The sequence below is a fragment of the Diceros bicornis genome, chromosome 15 (genome assembly GCF_020826845.1).
Source record: "Diceros bicornis minor isolate mBicDic1 chromosome 15, mDicBic1.mat.cur, whole genome shotgun sequence".
Classification (NCBI taxonomy): Eukaryota; Metazoa; Chordata; class Mammalia; order Perissodactyla; family Rhinocerotidae; genus Diceros; species Diceros bicornis.
In genome coordinates this window covers 16879018-16901609 of record NC_080754.1, presented here as the reverse complement: position 1 = coordinate 16901609, position 22592 = coordinate 16879018, and the positions used below count along the sequence as shown (strand labels likewise).

Genomic DNA, 22592 nt, shown 5'->3' with positions numbered 1-22592 from the left:
TGGGAACTCATTGTAAGGCACGGAAGCACTGGGCAGCCTCAGAGGACTGGGGATGTCTCTAATCATCCTGATCAAAAGTTCAATTTTAAGTGCTCTCCATAAGCATAATATAAGAAATTACAGTTATTTAAATTTCTTTTACAAACATTGTTCATCAGTTTAGAGTCTTTCCTCATTTTGCCCATCTCTCTTTCATTAGCCTATGTAGGCCTGTTCTGTTTAGCCAAATAATTTGTGGCATATCTTCTTCCAGAGTAAAACAGCATCGTATTTAAAGATTTCTAAATGCATTCTTTATGCATTTTTAAAAGAGGTGGGTAAAATAGAACGTATTTCCCTTTGCCCTGATGAGATCCCTGTGTGTCTTTCAAATAACATTTGCAACTAGGTAAACTAGTTGGACCATAGTGTTGGCTATTGCAGATGCAGGTTCACAAATGCATAGAGAGAAGCATAAATAGGTGCATATGGAGAAGGCTGACAGTTTCGTGGAATTGCTTTCGAGTAATTTGACACATTAGTACTTTCAGACATTCACCTGCCAGTAATCCTCATTAGAAATAAGATTGGAATATTGGGGTCACTGTCTCCAGACCGTTTTTCTGAGACCCGAACAATAACCAAAAGTCAGAGCTAGAGGGAATAAGAACGAAACCATTGCAGGCATTGAATTGTTTCTCTAGATGAGCTCTGGCTCTCTCCCCTCCATTCCTCCTTTCTTCTGGCCCTGTTCCTCTCTTTCTCTTTTTTCCTCCCTCTCCTCCCGCTCCTTTCTTTTCAGAGTTCTGAATTCATTAGATGGCATAGTGTAAATCAATAGTAAACGCTTCCCGCCTACTCTGTACTCAGTTACGCAACATCACATAACCGGTACACAGAGACAAAAAGGGAAAAAGCACACACAGCCTTTACATTCAAAAGCTCTTGCATAATTTTACTTTTCCACAGCCAAAAAGAAAAAAAAAAGGAAATAACAGATGGAGAAACTTACAGTTTTTTTTTTCCCTTTTCTCAGACTGTTGAGAAGGGAGTTAGTTAACATCCATGGCCATTTCTAGTTGCCCTAGGCTGCAGCAAAATATCCCATAATTGTCAGTGCCTTAACTGGCTTTAAAACAGGATTTTGTGACTCTCCATGATGTGGTGAATTTTCCAGGTAATATAAGACTAAAATTATTCTGAGGTGTTTAATGCTGACTTGGTTTTTACTTATTTTGTGAAAAATCAACAACATTTAAAGTATGAAATGAATTTTAAAATAGAAAGAGGATAAGAAAGATGGCTGTGTCTGTGTGTGTGTGTGTGTGTGTGTGTGTGTTTTCATTTGAAATGTATCCTGATGTAATATTTATGTAAAAAGCCAGTTATATAAACCCTGTCTTCTGTTGGCTTTTACTTTGGGGGCTGCATAAAGCTCTAGTGTTTTTTGCTCATGACAAAGTACATTCAAACCCCAAAGTCTTACGACATCTAGATGCCACAGCAGAGACACTTAATTCAAACTCCCCGTAGCATTCACTCCCTAAACAACAGTTCCGTTTAAGAACCTGTGGATTCTGGAATTCTCATTTAGGACTTTCTGTCACACTATTCTTTGAAACACCTTTGGATTCATTGCATTGCCTGTAAGTCTCAAATGTATAATAAAAGTCATTGTTTTTCTCTTTCTCTCTTTGTAGCTCTTCTTTCCCATACCCTCTACTTCTTCGTTGGAGTGACTCCCTTCCCGACTTAAATGGGAACACACTGAGATTTGTATGAGGTTTATCAGTTTTCCTTCCCTGTTACAGTATTTTGTTTCACTTAACTGACTGATGTCCTCTGGGAACATCTGGGAACAGGCAGTTGTCTGATGAGAGAGGTTGGAAGGCATCTGGGGTTTGTCCTTCCTTTTAGTTTCTGCCCATCAAATGGTTAGAAAATGGATACAAAATGATAGGGAGCACAGCAATAGGAATTGTTAGGTATCTTCTAGAAGAAAGTAAGATGGAGTGTGTGAGGGGTGAGGTGGTAGTTGTTCTGATTGTTCTTAACGCCGTCAGAAAAGGTACAAGTGGCAGGAGAGAGCATGGATCTGAGTAAGATCTATTGAGGCCTTCATCTCCATGTATTTGGGATCAGTCTCATTCCTTTAGGTCTTACTTTACTTCCAGAGGGTAAGGCCATATGAAATTGGTTCATTTGATTTTACTGAAGGTGAGAGGTGAGTTTTCCTTTACTTTTAAAGAAGATTTAGGCTATTTCCTAAATTGTTTAACTTTCCCTTATGTGTTAGCTATTGAATTTCAGATTGCTTTTATATGGAAAAACCTGGTGCATAAAGATAAAAATCAAAGCCAGGAGAGTTTTGTCTGGTTTTCAGTGTCATTGCCTCAATGTGAGGGCTTCTGTTGTAACAGCTGAATGATCAAGATCATTGGGATTATCATGTCTCTGTATTTATGATGGTATGGAGACATCTTTTGCTGTCTTGATGTGAATAATGACTAAGCTAGTATATATATTTTTAAGTATATTATAAATACATTTCCTTTCAGCTTTTTTTTTTCCTAAAAAGAATCTATAGCTCAGGTAGATTTGTTTGCAGAAAAATAGTGAAAATTTGTCAGAATATTCTAGTCTTTAACCAAGAAGTCATATTCACACGTATATTTTTTCTAAGTATCCGTCTACACAGGTTATAGCTGAGTTTCGATTCCAATATGCAATTTTGTGTGTATGTACCTGATGATCAAAATGAATTCTGTGCCATGTAAGATACATTCTTTATAATGTAATTTTAACATCTTTAATGATCTGTAACTGAGCACGTATTTTTGATGTGTAGTTCTGTATACAGGAAGTCATTTAGAGTAGCCTAATTTTCAAATGGGTTGCCAGGATTTAAAACAAAACTTAGAACTCTATAGAGGAAGATTTTCTTCATTTTCAAAAATAGTTGGAGGCATCCAGTTATTAAAAAAATAGACAAAATTGTCTTTGAGTAAAACATGTTCAAACTTTTTGCCTGCCTCAGTTTGTCAAAATAGCTTCCATTTTCATCTCGGTGGGTTTCTGCACTCTCGGAACCATACTTAGGGCAGAATTGACCTTTCAACACCCAATAGATGCCAACCCATTCTGTTCGGCCCTCATTTTCGGTTGTAACCATGGCCCTGGAAACATCTAGACTCTTCTAGTTTTTCTTCTACAATATGGGATCCAGGCTTAGGAAGGGCTGGCAGGCCTAAACTTTCTATTTCCAGGGCGTGCAAGGAGCTAGGGAGAGTTTTAAACATTTTCCAATTTTTCAGAAGGCCTTTACAACTCTTTCAACTCAGCTTTTCATTGCTGTTGGCAGTAGTAAAAGATATTTTTAAATGTTGCAACAAGAACTTACTGACTTACCTTCTTAAGCAGAATCACTCTAGTTGTGCCTGGCACATAGTAGCTGCTTCGTAAATATTTTACCATGTTTTGGTGAGCTGCTGTGGCCATTCCCACATAGCGCTTATGCAGGTAAGCGGTAAGCCATGCGAGTAGTAAAGGGGCAAGATGAAATGAGATACAGAGCAGTTCAAGCTTCAGCAATGGACAGATCATCCCATTTTACAAGAAAATCTTTGTCTTTATAAAAGTAGCAAACTGCAGAAGGCAATTTTATATCTTTCCTAGAGGTCTTTTTTAAGGGTCAGTGCTGCATAGACCATTGGCTCATTTAGAAAACATAACTTTTGGCAAGCTACTTTGGTGATCCTCATTAAGTTTCATATGCAAATGTGTTAGGTACTTGTGATTCTGGGTCTCAGATATACTCCTCTTGGACTCTGCCACAGGGTCCTTTGAATCTTGGCTTTTCTCATGTTCTCTGGAAACTATTTTTTAGACTTCTTTTTGTAGGTCCTAGGATGATGACTATAGACAAATTTTAAATAGAGTTATTCTTTTATATAGTATTTTATTACTTTTAGCTACAACAATTCCTGATCTTTCTAAATCAGTTTTGGCTTAAGTTAGTTAACTGGTTATTTTCAAGGCTTCATTCCCGTGATGACATTGGGGGGGGTGTGGAGTGATCGCTGATAAAACCACCTATGGCTTCTAAATTTTAAAAGCAACAAAAAGACAAGCATGTGGAATTATTGATAGACTGCTGCTTGTTAGGCAGGCAGTTTTTAAAATGCAGATTATATAATATTTGGGGATTTTTGTTGCTCCACAATAGAAGCTTTTAAAATGTTAATTTGGTGTTTGTTTTGTTGCTCTGTGACTTAGCATAAAAGGTTTTGGTTTTAAAAGGTTTCAGTTCACTCGTTCCATTTGTCTTACAGGACTTGGAATATAATACTATACATTTATTTATACTCATGAAGGAGGATAAGGCCAGTAACTCACAACTCATGAAACCAGGGGTAAATAATCCATAGCTTGTTCTCCCACCCTTGCCGCAATATTTATATCCAGAACACGAGTAACAAACAACCAAAAACAGGGAGAAACCAGTGTGTTTTTATTTACAAAATGTGTCATCAAAAGTACAGTAAAGCTCAAATGGAGCTGCAAATCCTGGTGGTTCACAATGGTTTGATTTATTTTTTTAAACAGACCATGGATAATTAACCATAAAACATAACTTTCTCAACACAAGTTACAGTGAACTACAGAAATGGGCAGCAAGTCATTCACAACTGGTTAGAGCCTGTGAAGTTAAACATGCAGGCACTTACAAAAGCCACTTTCTCGGTGCACAGTTCTATTTTCATTCCCAAAGGGAAGGATCCTTTACTTTTTATATAGTGTCACCAAGTCAGTGTCCCAAAGTGAGAAGTAAATGGGTTATTTTCTATGATCACCATGTTGTCATACATTTATTAAATACCTTGCATTTACGGTACTCTTTTCATTTCAGAATGTTTCACCATCGCTAACTGGATATTCCTCACGACACTGCTGTCTGGTAAGTAGTTTTCGTTATCTCCAAATGGCGCTCCAAAACATTGAGGTGCAAAGAAGTCAAGTATATTTCTTCCAACCTCAGAAAGAGTTAGACTGAAGGCGTGGTAAGTCCACCACCTCATGTACTAAATTTGAGCAGAACATATTTTGATGTTGGTGAAGGGTACATATTTCATATCTTAGTTGTTCATTTGAAATACCATCATTTGGAATGATGAGAAACACGATCCCAAGAACCTATTATCACAGATTTCGACAAATATTTTACAATATTTTGCTACACAGGGGTGGAAGTATTCAAAGGACTTGTTTGGAAGACTCTCCAGCAGAGATAGATGTATTTCCAAAGGAGATAGCTGAGTGGACAAGAGAGGGTGATAGGGTGAAGTTGGGCACTGATATTTCCTATGAATATTAGATGTTTTCGCATTAAGCAAACCACCACAAAACTCTCCAAATACATTTTGTGATGCATTAACTACCCATTATTACTTTATGACGTGCTGAAAATTTGAAATGCATTTGCTTCATTTGGATCAGTCTTAAAATCAGACATGATTGTTCTTGTGAATGCACACAAACAGAAGGGAAAATGCCCTTTAGGAACATAAATATAGCCACCCTCCCTTTACCAGTTAAGTAAGAGGACCAAGACCCGGGCTGCAGGTGAGCCTAGGTTTGAAGCTTTGAGGTCTATGTGTCTTTTAGTGAAAATTTGTAAAGTTTCAAAAAAGTTGGTATTGTGGCCTTCTAGAATTCTTGAGATTTCGGTGGCTGGGAGGAGAGTGCAGGTCAGGACTGATGGTATATTGGGTAGAGATTCATCAAGTCAGACAGAGCCCGAAAGAGCTGAGTTTGCTAGAGGTTGGCCTGCGTTGCAATGCATTGGCTAATATACCAGAGAGGGAGGAGCAGTGAAGGGGCGACTTGCCTGGCATCTGATGATATTCTGCCTGGCTCCAGCCTGGCCTATTTAGTCATGAACATCATACTCATCCAAACCTTTAAAAGTTACACTCTTGACTTCACTTTATATGAATGTGCATAAAATGAGGAAAATAATCTCTTGGAGTAATAAAGATAGCTTTCTAACAGGGACTTTCTGTATCCCTTGCACATAATCTATAGTTGTCACTGTATTTTTGTTTCTAATTCTGTTGCACATCTATCTCCGTCTCTCTGAACGTATCCATCTCGCCAGTGAAGGCCACAAGACTTTAGGATTGTAACTTCCCCTCCCTCCCCTCACACTCCCATGCTTTACTTGTTATGCTGCCCAAAAAGAAACTCATATCAGCCTGAGTGTCAGAAGCGCAAGGGACAGGCTTATTTGGTAACTTGAATTTGTGGCTCCCTTTGCACTCATTGCAAAATGATCTCATCACAAAATGGCCTGAATTTCACACTCTTTCTGGCTTGCCAAGAAGCCAGTTCCTACCCTCTTTCTATCCAACACACAGAAAGCTCTTTATGTTTCTATGATCAGATAAAATCTGTATTGACGTTTCTTTTCCTGTGGGCGTATTTCCCTTCTAGGTATGAAAATTTAAACTATCAGGGCAATGCTGTGTGTTTGCAGTTTCTCTGTTTTAGCAAATGAAAAGCTCCTTAGGAAAAGAGAGCACATCTTATCCACTAATGAATAAATATTTATTTTCATTTTAAAATGATACATGCTCATTAAAAATAATTTGGAAAAACACATAGGAGTAAAATGAAGAAAAATTAAAGTAATTATTTCTATAATTTAAATCCAATCATTAATAACCATCTGATATATTTCCTTACTTTCATTTTCCCCCAAGGATATATTTTTTAAAACATGCTGTAATCATACTTTCTATATAATTTTGTGTCCTGCTGTCAAATTTAACCGAAGAATTCTACATGTAATTACACAGTCCTTATAAACATCATTTTAAATAAATATATACTTTTCCTGAAGAGGAATAGCTTACTTGACCTAAATATCCAACAAGAGTATTGGTTTTTGATTTTTGGTTTTTTACTTTTTGCCTTTCCACAATATCTTGCATATAGAGAGTAAATGAATCTATCAATAAATAATGAGTAAATGAATGAAAGTTCAAATAAGTACATATTTTTAAATTTTTTTTTATGAAAACTTTCAAATACACAAATGTAGACAGATTATTACAATGAACTCCCATGCGCCCATCACCCAGCTCGCACAATGATTAACTCATGGCCTATCATTTTCCCAGGCTACTGCCGTGTTATTTTGAAGCAAACCCAAGGCACCATAGCATTTATTCCAAAATTTCAGGAACATCAGGACTTTTTTACATAATAATGTTAAAAACATTCAGATAAATAGTTTTAATCATTGTTTATAGGAGTATTTTTCTTCTGAGTATACGGCCATCATGTTTTCTAAAATGTAACAATTGATCATAAAATCTCATCAGTGTGTTTCACAATATTCTTAGGCATATCTGTAAGCCACAGGGCCATTTGGTTGACTAGAGAAAGTTCACAGATTTGGCCAGGTTTCTTGGAGGAACTATTTTTTTTTGGCACATTTTTTTACTTGACTCAAATTTAGGATGATAATTTGCATTCCAGATCTATGCAGCATTAATTATAATCATTATTGGATATATGCTGTGTTATATACAATTCTGTATCTGAAGTGAAAGGAAAAGACAATCCTCTGACTGCTTAGAAGTCCTGTGTGGCTGTAGCTAACCCGTACTGGATAAATATGGTGAACCTATTTAAACCAATGTAACACTAGATTTAAAAGTTTATAGTTTTTTAAGGTTTATTGGCAGACACAGAAGGTTTCTTCCTAAGGGGGCACTTAGGAAGTCTGAAAAGGGAGGAATTATATATTAACAGTCTGAATAGTTTTTGTAAAAAAGCACTATGTTTGTGGAAGTGGGGGTGGAGGGAGATGGTGCATTGCAGAACAAAAGGTACTCCCTGTGTGCCTGTATGTATTGCTCTAGTCTGTTCTAAGAATACTTAAAGAAACCTCTATGAGCCAGCTTTCCATGGCTAGACTAGATCTTTTACACAGAGAGCTCCACAGATGAGGAATGCTCTGTGCAAATTAGGGTTTCCTTAGAGGATCTATACTTAGGGTTTTGTCCTGCCTCTCTGACTTTACAGGTCGGTGACTGTTCAGTAGCTGTGTGTTGTGCAACAGGTGTATTCCACTCATCAGAAATTCAGGATGTGAGTAACTATGTAACATACTGCATCAGTATAAACTGAATTTATGTGTTACTCAGGTCTATTTAATCTTAGGAGCACATTTTCCATTGGCCTGGAAAGTGAGTCGCTAGAATATTGATGCGCCTAACCCTTGGGGAAGAAGAAGAAAAAAAGAGCTTCTCCACCACACTAAATCGCTAGAAAAATATGAGGGTATACAGGATGGACACATACAAAATATTTTCAGCCGAAGTTGGTAAAGGAAAGCACATGGAAAAAAACAAAAGAAAGAAGAGAAATAACATAAGCAATAAACTATCCCAAGCAAACAGAAAGCATCTGTAAAATTTGCCAGACTAGATGGTGTAAACAAACTCTTTTTTTCTTTCCATTTTGTTTTTTCTTCCCCTCAGTCTTCTGATCATTTCCATTTCTCCTTTACCCTGGCCTGGCATTACTATCATTAAAACGTCCTCAAAGTGTCAGGAATGGATCTGACAGCCTGGTGTTGAGGCAGGCATTTCAAGGAGAGATAGGTAGGAACTAGCCACTGTACTATTTTAAAACTGCAAGCATATTTTACCATAACCCGTAATACCCATATTTTAAAACAGCTCACCTTTTCGTCATTATTTTAAGACTGATATTAACAACACAACAGCTGAGATAAAGACATAAGTCTTCACTTCTTCCTGCATCCTTTTCTTACTTACAACATCTTGGGGTGTTGGATTATGTAGCTCATGTCCTGTAAACCTAGAATATAAACTGCCTTTTAAAGAGAAGAGTTAGTTTACCCATGGTTTTTTCTAGCTAATGCATTATACATTACACCCAAGTGAACTATCAATGCCTCATCAGGATAATAGCTATAATAATAATTATTATTATTAATGGTAGCATTTGCTTCTTGGTGTGTGTGTGTATGGCGTTTCCTTATGATTGGCCTTTGGCTCTGGTGTTTGTTCAATCATTGTTACATTTGTGACCTTATGTATGTTCAAGCTATAAAACAACGTTTCTTGGAATAAAGTAGTATTCCATATCCTTTACCTCCTACCCCCTAGCTAAGTTCAGAATCACGGTTGGATGATTCTGCTTATATAGGACAGGGAATCCTTCGCAAATACCCCCGTCAAGCCAGGATTTTCGTTTTAGACCTAAAGACAGAGATAATTGCAAAGGAAAAAAAATCCATGTTTCACGAAGTTGGCATATTTTCTGAATAAACTATTGGACATGTGACACACCATCACGAACAATTACCATAAGGATGGGAATTATGGGATTCCCTTACTGAGATAACTTTGTTAATTCTGCTTCACCTGGAGTGGTGAGGGAAGGATGAAAACCCCACTCAAGGCAAAGGTATTCAATAAGATGATTTTGCAGCCAGCTCAGTCCTTTTAGATTAGAAATGCTGAGAAGTCTTCATTTTTCCCCCTTCACTAGAGATTACTCAAAGCCTATGGTATAAAGAACATACTTTGGAGATGGCCTTCTCTTTTGGGGATTGTCCATTAGCAAACCATGCTAGGCTCCATGGAGAACTGGTTCTGTTTGTTGCGTCCTACTCTATGAAATATTCTTACTGTGCTGTTGATGTATACTTTTTGGTCAAGTTTTCTGCTTTCTTGGTTTTTGATGGCCACTCTGTGAATCAACCTAATGTATCTGTGGTGTGAAGATCCCTAACTTCTGAATACTAAGTTTAAAGACTTACTTTTATAATTAATTTTTTAAATACATTTTAGCCCTTAACTCTTCCTCTCTCTTTGTTCACAAAGAGTTGATTGTTAATCGTGTCTTTATTTTTATTGTTGTTGCTGTACACATTGCACATAAAACAGGAAAGAGAGAAGGCTGTTTGTAAGAGGTAATTACAATGGCAAAATTGTGCTTTCTCTAACTGTTCTCATTTTCTAATGTTTGATTACAGCAAGACCTGCACTCCAAGAAGTGTGTTTCAGTTTTGCTAAGAAAATGACAGAGGAGAAAGAAAAATTCAGTTCTATAAAGTGATGTCAAGCACAACTTGGCACAACTACAAATATCAACAGTTCCTTCAAAGCCTATTCCTCCACTCGTGGGGGACTTTGATTCTGACCATCCTTTTATAACAAGGGTCCAGAGCAAGGAAGAAACAGGCTACTTTTGAGACACTTGGAGGTCTAATCTTTTATGAGGACATGGTGAGTCTAGTGGATTTTTAGGAGCCTGAGTTATTTCTGGGATGGCTTATCCATCCCTTAGAATCAGAACTCGCAGTTTTCTGCAGATCAAATAAACAACTCAGCCACTAAGTGAATTTTTAAGATTGTCTCCAAAGTCATTCTTTCAACAAAATTTGTTGATGTTACTATGTGACAGGTAAATGTGAACTCATTTCTTTTTTATACCTTCTAACTCTTTTTACTTTTTTATTTTTTTCATTTAAGCAGGGAGCACTCTCCTTATAGATTGCTAAGGGCGCCATGCATATTTGCGTGTAGCCAAAGATTCAGTCCCTTCCAGGAACTCTGGTTGTCATACGATGATCTTGCCTTTGTCTTCCTCATAGTTCTGCCTGTGGCGCCTGTCACTAGCAGTCAAATAAGGACAATTTTACCATTCTCTCCTGCTGCTCTAATTTTTTTTAGTGCCGGTACATGAATTTGTTATTCTTTATAATTCCCTTTGAAGTTGGAAATCCAAGGGGAATCTAAAACCGACCAGATGTTTCTGCTGCTGGAGAGGGAAGAGAGTAAGGATTAAGTTTAACAAAAACTTGGTCTCCAGGAAAAAAAATCATTTTAGCTGGAAATCATCTTTAAATGAACTCATTTGCTACATATCTGTTAATTTACATTTACCTGTCCTTTGTAGACAGTATCACCTATCAATTTACTCGGGGGAAAATTCATAAATTTTGTGAACAATTACACACGTCGTGGTTTGCAAAGGCCTATTTCTCTCTTGGAGTTTTAGCTCTATTGCTCTACGTAATATCCTCTCGTGCTTTTAAGACAGTTTTCTGTTATTGTTATTGTCGTTGTTGTTGTCGTTGAAGGATCCCTATCATGTCATATCAAGTTGGGAGGCCAATTCTGCAGACTGTTCCAAGAGGGTGAGGTCAATCAGCCTGCAGTTAGGGAGGGAAGGAGAGGAGATTTGCCAAAATGCTTAACCTTTAAGAAGAACTTCATCCTCTTTAGAGATATGTAGATCAAAACAAGAGTAAGAGTGATGAAGACTTTGGGGTGAAAAAGGAAAGTCTTGTGGTCTTTCAAGGATTCAGATGATATTACAGACAATGTAAATAAACAGGTTAGGAGATGGAAAATGGTAGAGAAAGTTGGGTCTATGAAAACACAAAAGAGAAAAGGGCATCTGTGAGACGGCATTCATGGGGCCTCTCAGCCTGGGTGCCCAAGGCTTCAGGCCCCTGTACAAGAGGGAAGAATGATTAAAAAATCAAATTGGAGAAGAGTCTTAGAAACCAATCAGAATGTTTTGGTGGTTTCCTTAGTACTTCACAAAAGCCTTGGATTGCAGAGATGGATTTTTTATTTGCTTGCTTCCTGCACCGCGTCTGTCACACTATCCCCTTACACTGCTCTGTGGATTTCCCGGGTTTCCCTAGGTTTCCAGAAGGACAGAGAAATCTGTGAATAACTACTTTGCACACCTTACCTTGCTCAGTGGATTAAACATTTGGAAACATTTCCCACACCCCACGAGGGATGAATATTCACAACTCAGAGTTTCTATTACACCAGCCCATCTTATTTTTAAATAGAAAGTCTGAGTCCTCTGTAATTATATTAAGCTTCTTAAGCAGCACATATCAATTGCATATACCATTTTAAGAATTTTTTCAGCCTTTCGAGACGGAGTAGGGGAAGAGACAGAGAGAAATCACTTAGCAGCTGATTCACTTATTTTAAGCAGCTTTCCCCATTTTAAAATATAAAAAATTCAGGTCCTGGAACATTGGGTGATTTGAATGTTCTGTAAGGATTTGAAAAAAGATTTTTTAAAAATCGTATGTTCTACATTCAGGGGCCCGGATTTTCAATTTAGTCCTTTAAAAAAAAACAGGTTGAAATAAGAGAATTTCAACCTCAACAGTTTCTCTTCTTCTTTTTCATTCATTTATGATTATTATTTATTATTTTTGGGTTTTTTATCAAAGCAGATGGTATGAAAAGCATTTATGTTGATCTCACTGCTGACAGAGCTTAACCTAATAATCCAAGACTTGGAACTTGGTGTTTCAATAAAGGAAACACTGTTTGAGGTATTTTCCATTCAAACCAGCATCAAAAGTTTTTAATTAACACCATCAGAAATTAATGGGCTAAATGCAGGACAGGGTTCCTACATAGCCCACTCCTGGAAACAAGACAGTAAGAGGGGTCCATGGTGCATGTTTGTATTTTATAATGTATTTTTATTTACTTACTGAAGCAGAGTCCCAGCTGCATATTGCCTGGCAGAGCCACGAGAGTGAAACATGCAGAGGGCTGCTTCACTCCGGTGGTAGTTCCATTTTGCTCTCTGATTATTGTCCCGAGCTTTTTGTGATTGTAATTGGCTAGAAAGTTTGAAATTAGCAAGTCCTTGTCAGCCCATGAAAGCTTTGAAATCATGAGGCTTGATACAGCTATCAAGCCTGCTGAAGCCTAATCGCTCAGAATGGTGAGCACTCTGCGTCCTCAGGCTTTGCCCCAGCCACCATCCACCACCCTCTGGAGTTCCCTGTCTTGGATGATGGCTTTGTTTGAGGCCTTTCTTTTCCATCACTGAAGACTATTTCGGGATGAACAGATAGTGGACTGACTAATGGGGTGAGGGAAATGAGAGCAAATGGGATAAAGAGTAAAGTCGAGGATCAAGGGCATAGGGAAGAAGGAAAAGAGGAAGAAAAAGCATAAACGAAAAAGGAAGCGGGTATAAGATGGAAAGAGCTTTGTAAATATTGACATTTGGTTTCTGTGCAACTGGGTTTGATGTCTTAGGATGGAACTCACTGACAGAGCCAAAATCGTCCCTGGGACTCTTTTTTTTTTTTCAGAACTTTTTTAAAGACTTGCCCACTCATTGTCAAAGGGAAGACACATATGTTCATATATTGTCGCATAATCTACCCAGCACCACCGCCACCACATTTTCTAGAGATTAGGAATACAGTCCTTTCCTTTATACTTTGTAATAGAAGAATGAGGGGTTTATCATTTCTTCTCCTGTAACCATAAAGTCTATTGTTTTACCTTATGCTCTGGGCTCCCAAACCAAAATTCTCCAGAAAACTCCTATGCTATTTGGTAAATTGCAAAATAAACTCACCTTCAACCTTACAGCAATGCAGAAACTTCTTGGGCGGGGTTAACTGAAGTAGGTATTGTCAGCAATAATGAAATGTTTATAGAAGCATAAAAGTCTTAATAACTTTCTATAAACGTCTCATTTATGTTGAAAGCCTTCAAGCTTAATACATTTAGGTGCAATCCTTAACCTTGCCTATTTCTCCTCTACTTTAATACAAAACAAAAAAATACAAACCAAATACAACACCAACACAGATATCGTTGCCGTGAATTCAGAATGTCAGGAAAATTTTCAGTAGGCTCAGTCATGACAAAATGATGCAAAGATACATCACCATTTTTGGAAAAGCTCCCTAAAGCAGTTCAAAGATTTCTTCCCTGAAACACAGGGAAATCGATATCTATCAACTTCTAGAGGATAATTGGTGAATGAGTGTCAGGATTTTAATAAGACCTGCTAAGAGTCCAATCTTGACATCATAGCCAAAGAGTCAGGTAAGCAGATTAGCAAATCATCATTTTTCCGTTTTTTAGCTGGACAGTGTCGGGATTCACTGTCCTAGAGTTTGACTTCTTGCAGAAGTCAGAGACAGTTTATATGGAATATAAGTTAGTAAGAAGATGTCAGTCTCACCTTTCCCCAGACCATCCTTTAGGGGCTGCTAGATCAGATTGCACAGTGTATTATGCCCACCCACCCAAGTCTCGATAGGTTACTCCAGCGGATGTGTCTGGCATTCTGTCACCGTCCCTCAGACCACCTCTGATTTCAGCTGCACCTGAAGCAGTTCCATGTTAGCCCAGACTCCCGCCTCAAGAGTGCTTTTCAACATTTTGCCCCAGGACGTTTGCCAATGCTGGGACAGCTCAATAAATCTACATTGGATTGCGGAAGCGGGGTTGGCAGCTTAACACCCTGTGGGGGCAACTCTCAATCAAAGGAGGAATACTGCTGGAGAAAAAATGTTCCCGCCTCCGTTGCTTTCAGATGGACACTTGTAGAGGCATTATGTACAAGTCTCAAAGATCCTGGTAGAATTGCGCTCCAGTTGGCACGCTGGTGGCCTCTTTGACTCAGCCTTGTTATTGCCTTTTCCTCCTCACTAACTCACTCTCACCACTCCTTCACTCCTGCCATCTGAGATCACCTTCCAAATTGCTACCTGCACCCAAGTCCTTGTCTCAGACTCTTCTTTGGAGGGAACCCAAAAGGAGACAGGTACTCAGATTTTTTGTTTGTTTGTCTTAATCAGTCAATTCACAGCATCTTCTTCTTCTCATCTACTACCCCCAGTAAATTATTGCCCATTCATAGCCTGGTTCCCAAAGCTGGATAGAAGCCCAATTGCTCACATCAATAGGTTGTAACATTTGGAGGAAGAGACATTGTGTTCATCTGTGGTCTCCTGTCTGCCTCCTCACTGCCCTGACACATTGTAGGTGCTCAATTAATGTTTGTAGGATGAGTGAATAAATGCATAATCCCTACCAACGACTTTTATTGCCAGTAATAAGAAATACTAGTGTATTTCAATCAAGTATGAGATATGTTACAACAAATTTGTTATGAATAATAAATTTATGAAGTATATGTATATGATTTACTCTTTTAAAAATTAAATTAAAACAAACATAAGATTGTTCCTATAATAAAGTTACACTCATACACTTGTGTTTTCTAATATGCTTTATTAAGTGGGAGAAAATGGATAATGTTTTAGGTTGTACTCTAGAAATTGCAAAAGACCGTAGGTGGCAGATACTACCACCGTTTGAAGTATCTGGTCAAATTCCACAGGTTTTTGAATGACCCTTGTTTGGGGATATTTGCTGCTGTGGTTATGTGAAGCCAGTCTGGAATGAGACATGGTGAAGTCTTGGTGGTGCCTGTTCTCTAGTCAGAAATATAAGATCCATTCCCTCTATAATCAGCACCAGGGAAGAGTCCACATTCTGTGAGAGAGATCAGCGAGGCTCCAGAACACAAATAACAATAAGATGGAAAGTTTGAAACTCTCTTCCTACAACTCAATGTCCAAGACATGGATTTTTTAGTTATTTCCAGGGTGTAGGGACCAAGATGATCACCCTAACACCACAAGCCTCCTCCTTCTTAACCAATGAATGAATGTCCCAGTCTGGACTGAAGAAGGTGAAAGACGAGGAATACTCCAGGAAAAGGCCCCTTAATTTTCCAAGTAGTTTATTTTGACCCCACATGAGTACTAAAGGGCCTGATGTTGCATGTTAGCTATATTCCTCTGGGAAAAAAACATTTTCTTCCCTACTTTTAGAAAAATTTTTTGACTTTTATTCCAGGAATATAAACTATTGATAATTACTGCTTTTGTAAAAAATGAAAAAAGGATCCTGTTTCAGGAAGAAATGATGATTGCCATTTACTTTCTTACCATTCATTGTGACACTAGGAGAACTGTAAAAGTATAGGCATTTAGAAACATTCCCTTTAAGAAAAGTCAACTATCTGATCTACTATTTTCTAAAGTGGACTTATCTGGAATTTGTACTATGCCTTTCAGCATAGTTTTCTAAATACCCTCATCTTTTCTGTGGTTATTGATCAACTCCTAGGAAATCCCTATCCACACTAGTGTTTTCCAGAAAATATCAGTTCAACTGTGAAGGATCCAAAATTAGAGTCAGAGATTATAATGGTCGATGTTCTTTGTGTTCTGAAGTTTGTGGTTGTGGCCAGTGTGTAGTTTTCCAAACTATGTGGGATGGTTATTGATCCCCTCAGGGAGGCCTACTAGCAGCTGGAGCCCCAGGGGTTAGTCATATCTAGCCTAGCAGATCCTCCTCCAAAGCTCCAAATCCCTCCCAGTTTATCCCGGCAAGCAGAACAAATATTTCCCTTTTCTATGTTTCCCAGGACATGAAAATGTTTGGGAAGTACTAGCGTTAGAGACTGAATGTTGATGTCCCCTCGAAATTCATATATAGAAGCCCTAACTCCAATGTGATGGTATTAGCTGGTGGAGCCTTTGAGAGGTAATTAGGTTTAGGTGAGGTCATGGGAGTAGAGCCCCTGTGATGGAATTAGTGTCCTTATAAGAAGAGGAGGAGAAACCAGAGCTTCCTCTCTCTCCATCATGTGAGGACACAGTAGGAAGGCAGCCATCTGCAAGCCAGGAGGAGGGCCCTCACCAGAACCCAACCATGCTGGCCCCTTGATATTGGACTTCTCACTCTCCAGAAGTGTGAGAAATAAATTTCTGTTGTTTAAGCCACCCAGTCTATGGTATTTTAATATGGCAGCTTGAGCCAACTGAGACAACTAGTCTAATGGATTTTAGTGAAGAGTAAATGTATTAAAAAGAGAAAATAGACAAATAAAAGTAAAAAGATAGAAAGCTGCATTTCAGACAGTGAACTTATATCCATATGACAGTGCTGCAAGATCACAAGTTTATCAGTTCTTATATTCAAAGAGGATGCACTGGGATGCTCCATTAGTGCTGTTTGAGGGGGACTCTAGTCCTAGTCATTAGCAGGGATGTGTATGTGTGTGTCTGGGAATGTATATTCACTGTTAGCATGAGGGCGGTCATTTGATTTGTTCGTAGGACCCATTTCCTTTGACTCTTCTGCCTTTTATCTGAATTGTTTTATTATCGGATATACATGAAAGTTTTAATCAAAATTATCTGCATTGTTAGTTGCTTTGTTCCAGATGATGATCTTCCCTGTTTGTGGCTGATTCCAGCTAGCTAGTCACATCATTGGAAGCTATGGTTCCCTTCACCTTTCCTTTTCAGTTTGCCTCAGTTCAGCTCACTGTGCCCATGTGGCTACCATCATCCGTCCTTTGTGCCTTTGCTCCTCAGAATGCAGTAGGATTAGTATTAGTGCCACCTGGGAACTTGTTTGAAATACAGAATCTGAGGCCCCACCCCAGACCAACTGAAAAGAATTTGCATTTTAATAAGATCCCAGATGATTTGTCTGTTCAGTAAAATGTGAGAAGCATATACATGGCTGACCAAAAAGCTTTGGTCATGTAGCTTCCCCACTTAGGAACTTTCAACTGACAACCTTCTTTAATATATATGAAACATATTCATGAATATATGATAGGTATGATACATATACCAGGAAAGAGTAGAAAACATGCCACCACAAATAGCATTAATAGTTGTTTGTATATTAGCTATTGCTGTGATAATGCTGCCTAACAAACAACCCCCAAATTTAAGGGGCTTATGACTATATTTATTTCTCACTTATAGGTTTCTGTGGCAGCTGGGTACCTCTGTTTCAGGCTGTGTTTGGGTTCATATCTTCTCCACATGCTTCCCATTCTGAGACCCAGGATGAAGGGCCCAGATACCTGGGACAGAATTTTCTTATTGCAAATTCCAGGAGCATAAGACGCCAAGCCAGATTACACAATCAAAATTAAATCTCTGCTCATGTCATGTCTGCTGACATACCATTGGTAAAAGCAAGTCATTTAACCAAACTCAAAGTCAAGGGACAGAGATACATACTCCACTCCCCACATTAACACACACTGTATCGAGAGTTACAGTAAAGTCATGTGGTAAAGTGTATAGATGTGCATAGTAAAGTATATAGATGTACAGTTCTTTTATACAGGGAGTGTGAAGAATTAGGGAAAATCATTCTACCACATTTAGTATTGGTTTGTACTCAGAAACAAACTTACCTTACCTAGTTGCATAAGCAACTTATGAAGCCTAATGTAGTAGAGGGACTTTTGTGTGTGTGTGCTGATAGCACATTGCAGTCACAGTATTTCTAACTACCCTCCCGAGGTCTTCTTCATAGATTACTTCTGAATTCCTCAATAATGATAACCACCAATATAATGTCAGAGAAAACACACTAGGTTAGAAATGAGGAGGCTTGAGTTTTATTCAAGCTCCATCTCTAAATAAGTGTGGATGGAATCTCACACAATTCTACTAATGTTGTGGCTTAGTATTATCATCTCTAAAGTAGGAATGTTCCTGTCTCAGCAACTATTCTTTTTTTTTCATTTTTCTTATTATGAAAAGCATATATTGGCGTTGTAGAATAAGTAGAATAAACTATAAGAGGACAATGAAAATCACCCACAACCATCCAGATATAATCTCCTTTCAAACTTCGGAGATAGACCTTTCCAGTCATTTTTTTTTATGCTTTTTTATTTTTGGTAAAACACTGGCACACTGTCTTGTATCCTACTTTGTCACTTAAATATATATTATTAAAGTAAGATTCTATACTGTTAAATACTCTTCAACACCCTTTTAATACTGGTTTACTATATTCTACATTCGCAGTCCTATTTTTGTGAAATCAGATGTTGTAAAATCTTTAAAAAGCAGGATATACTTTAAAAATAAAGGTATTATTATTATTGTTAAAATTATAGAATTTGAGTGATTGAAGAAAAAGAGAGAAAGTAACTAACATTTAATAAAAGCCTACTCTGGGCTGTACCCTGTGCTTGGAACTTTATTTAAGCCACCTCATTTAATAACGTTTCAGCCTAATGACCAGCAGAGCATGATGGTTAAATTCTGTGGGCTGTAGGCAGAGAAGTCGACTACACAGCCTCTCACTAGCTTTGTGACCATGCGAAAGTTTATCATCTTCTCTTTGGCTCAGTTTCCATACTATAAAGAGATAAAAATAATAATAATAAAGCACTCACCTCCACAAAGATTGGTGTAAGGATTAAATGAGTGAATACATCCAACATGTTTAGAACAGTGGTAAATAATAAATATTAGCTATTACTTTCTATCTGTCAATGCCTACACTAAAGTCTCACTCTTTATGGGGACTTTTTTTTTATTCCATAAATCCTTCCATTAAAATATAAATCTACATTGATTTCAACTTCTTTGGTTTAGAAATAGGTTCTAAGAAGAAGTAATATTATATAAATGGAAAAGACAAAGGTCTCTAAGCTTTTTAATTCTGGCTCCCCAGCCTCCTAATAATGCAGCCTCTGGGAATTTAGTGAAGATTCTCAAACACAGTTATGTTTTTATTTAAAATGGATAAATGCTAGCCATCTTGGTGTTTTTATGAGGATTTAAATGAGATAATATATGTTTGGAGTCTACTACATTGCCTAGATAATAAATGGCTTTGTAAATGTTAGTCTTTTCTCGCTTGTATTACTATGAAATTGTTTTATTTGTTTTAACAACTAGTATCTCTGAGCAAGTAATTCATAGACTTTTGCCATCCCACAGGCACTCACTCACTGGTATGAGACAGTCCATAAATACCTATAGGCTGTAGAGAGGCACTGATGTTAAATGGTGAGCTGGTACATTTCTCAGTTTTCACCTAGTAGATTCACCAGTTTTCCTGACTCTAGCGTGGTATGTACTCTTTAAATGTTTCCATTGTTTGTTTGATTCAAGAACAGTAATTATCGTATGATAGACTTCTCTTTCTTAGCCTGCTGATTTGTAAATGATTTTTATTCTAATGAACAGAAAACACCTTTAGTTCCTTCTATCTATGAGCATATAGAATTATTGAATGAGTGAAAACATGATTGACTCGATAGTTGAATGACTGACTCTGTCTGATTCACCTAACAGTTATTGAGCATTGGTTATGGCAGGGTAGCATTTGGACATCGTTACTTGAGCAAGTATATCAATACACTATGCTTCTTTTCTTTTTTTGTTTATAAATCTTAGATGAAAGATTTAAGGCCAATACCCTGAGGCTGTTAACCATATAGATTCTAGAAGGAGAGAGTCTTGGAAACAAAGAGCTTTAATATAAAGTAGAATGAAAAATATGTTGTTATAGAAGAATAGGCAAAGTGCTGTGGGAAACCAGAGAAAGTGGTTGATTCTAAGGTGAATGAGAAGGAAAACTTTGGAAAGAAAGTGATCTTTCAAGTAGATGTTGGAGAATGAACTCAGTTTTTACGTGGTAGAAAAAAGGAATAAGGCAATCTAAGCTGAAGGAACATCAGGAGAACTGAGGCAGGAAGCCGCGTTAGAATCTGGTGTGTTTCAGGAATGGTGAGGAGACTAGTGTGGCAAGACCTTAGGGCATTATCGAATTTGGTGGGAGATGAGGCTGTACAGTTTCAGGAGCAGATCATGGATGTGTCAGAATGAAGTTCTATTGGTTAGTTAATAGGGATCAGTAAAGGTGACTCTTTTAGAAAACAAAGAATAGTGACATCCAATCTATGTTTCCCAGAAGCCAGATATTGCTTAATTCACACTGGGCTTCAGGGTTATGAACTCTGAATCAGTTAGAGAATCACACAGTTCTACCCAAAAAAAACATATCCTTGTAGGTTGGGCATATTAGCCAGTGAAAGTGGTACTATATCAAAAGTGAAGGCAACACCAAAGTTATCTTTCTAAAACAAAAATTTGATCATATCGTTTCTCAACTTGAAAATATTTTCTCATTACGTATACAATCTAAACTCTGTTGTATGTCATTATAAAGCCCTTTACAATCAATCAATCCTTTAGTTTTCTCATCTGTGAGAAGATGATGATACCTACCCTGCAGGTTTGGTGTGAATGGTTCATACAAAGCTCCTAGCATATTGCCCCCATAGATGATAGACCCTCAGCTCAGGGCAGCTATGATTGTAATCACTTTATTATCCCATCTCTGTTATTTCTCACCAGCTCTATCTTTTTTCCTGATGATTGATTGCTTTTCAGATCAAGTTGATTGCTTTTTGTATTTTCATTGTCCATCATAATTCCTAGCACATAGGTGCACAATAAATGTATCATTAATGAATTAATAAACTACACTAACTTCCTAAGGTCACTCTTATGCTCATGCACTGTAGATAAAAATAAAATGCTCTTCTTTGCCATTGCATTTTAAATAATTCTGCATAATTGAGCCATTTAATGACAGAATTTTAGGAGGGCTTTCTTTTATGGAAAATCCCTCCTCTGAAATTATCAACTCAATACAACTTAAAGTCATACATGAGAAACAATGATTCTGCAAGGATACCTGAAGACCACTGACTTTAGAATTATCTACTTCAAACCGTTAAATGGATATTATTTAAAATCAGACAAAATACCACCCATACCTTCAGTATGGAGCAGAAGGAAATATTGACAAGATCTGCTAGCTGACTAGAGAGTTTGTTACAGCAATGGTTTTGATCTTCTGTTGCCCTTAACCTTGTTCTCTCCTTAAGATAGCAGGCTTGGTTTTCAGTGAGTTCTATGTGTGCATTTTTCATCTTTTATTTTAGAAAAAAGAATAAAAACAGTTTTCCAAGTGATGTTGATAACAGTTGATGATGCCAAGGCACCAATGAAGAGTGTATTTTTTAAGTTGAATATGTTCTTATTTTCTTGTTTGTTGATTTTAAAGCCAATCTAAACATGTGAAGGAAAAAAATCAAATTTTGCCAATTTGAAAAGAACAAAAACAGCTAAAACCTTCTTTTAAAATTTCTAAGCTATTATGAGAATATTACAGACAAAAGATTGTACATGAAAGAATTTTTTTTAAAAAAAAATCAGGTTGCTCTGCTTTTCTTTAGTCACTTCAAAAGTCTTTGTCAGATATGAAAAAGAAATAGACTCAAAATGAAGGGTAAATATAATTAAAATGGTCCCTTGCCTTGACATATAAGCTCCTTATGGGCAAAAATCTGTATAAATGTAATACTCTGAAACTTGGGTTTAAAAGAAGAAATAAGAGTGGGCAGGGAGAGAAAGGGAGAGAGGAAGAAGTTTGATTTTTATAAAAGTAGACATAGAAAATAATGGTAAGTGAAATTACATTAAATCTTTAATTGCTTTTGATGAGAAAATTTTAGACTCATAGTATTTTTTTTATTGCCAGTACTTGGCATGTACCTGGCACAAAATAATATCTTTTTAATACTTAGCTACTGAATGAGTGATATTGCATAGACTACATTAGTTTGCTGTAAGCGCAAAGATTTTGGTAACAAAAATAATTAAGAATTCAATTAATTCATCATGAAGACCAAATATTTATTGAACACCTACCTTAAATTCATTCTTTAACAGGTAGTATAGTGTTGGGGTTAAAAGTTCACATTCTTGAACACTTAGCTGTGTGACCTCTGGGACCCTAGTTTCCTCCTATGTAAAGATTCTGCAAGTCCCTAGTTCAGAGGATTACGGGGAGAATTAA

The 22592-nt window shown here is 37.3% G+C and overlaps 1 protein-coding gene across 1 annotated transcript in view; it reads left to right on the top strand.

Annotated features, from left to right (window-relative positions):
* Nucleotides 1-22592, top strand: part of ZBTB20 (zinc finger and BTB domain containing 20) — a 535929-nt gene that overhangs the window by 193775 nt on the left and 319562 nt on the right. Inside the window, exon 5 of the mRNA XM_058555832.1 lies at nt 4889-4936. The gene's annotated coding sequence lies outside the window, so the exon portion shown is untranslated. The remainder of the gene's footprint in view (nt 1-4888; nt 4937-22592) is intronic.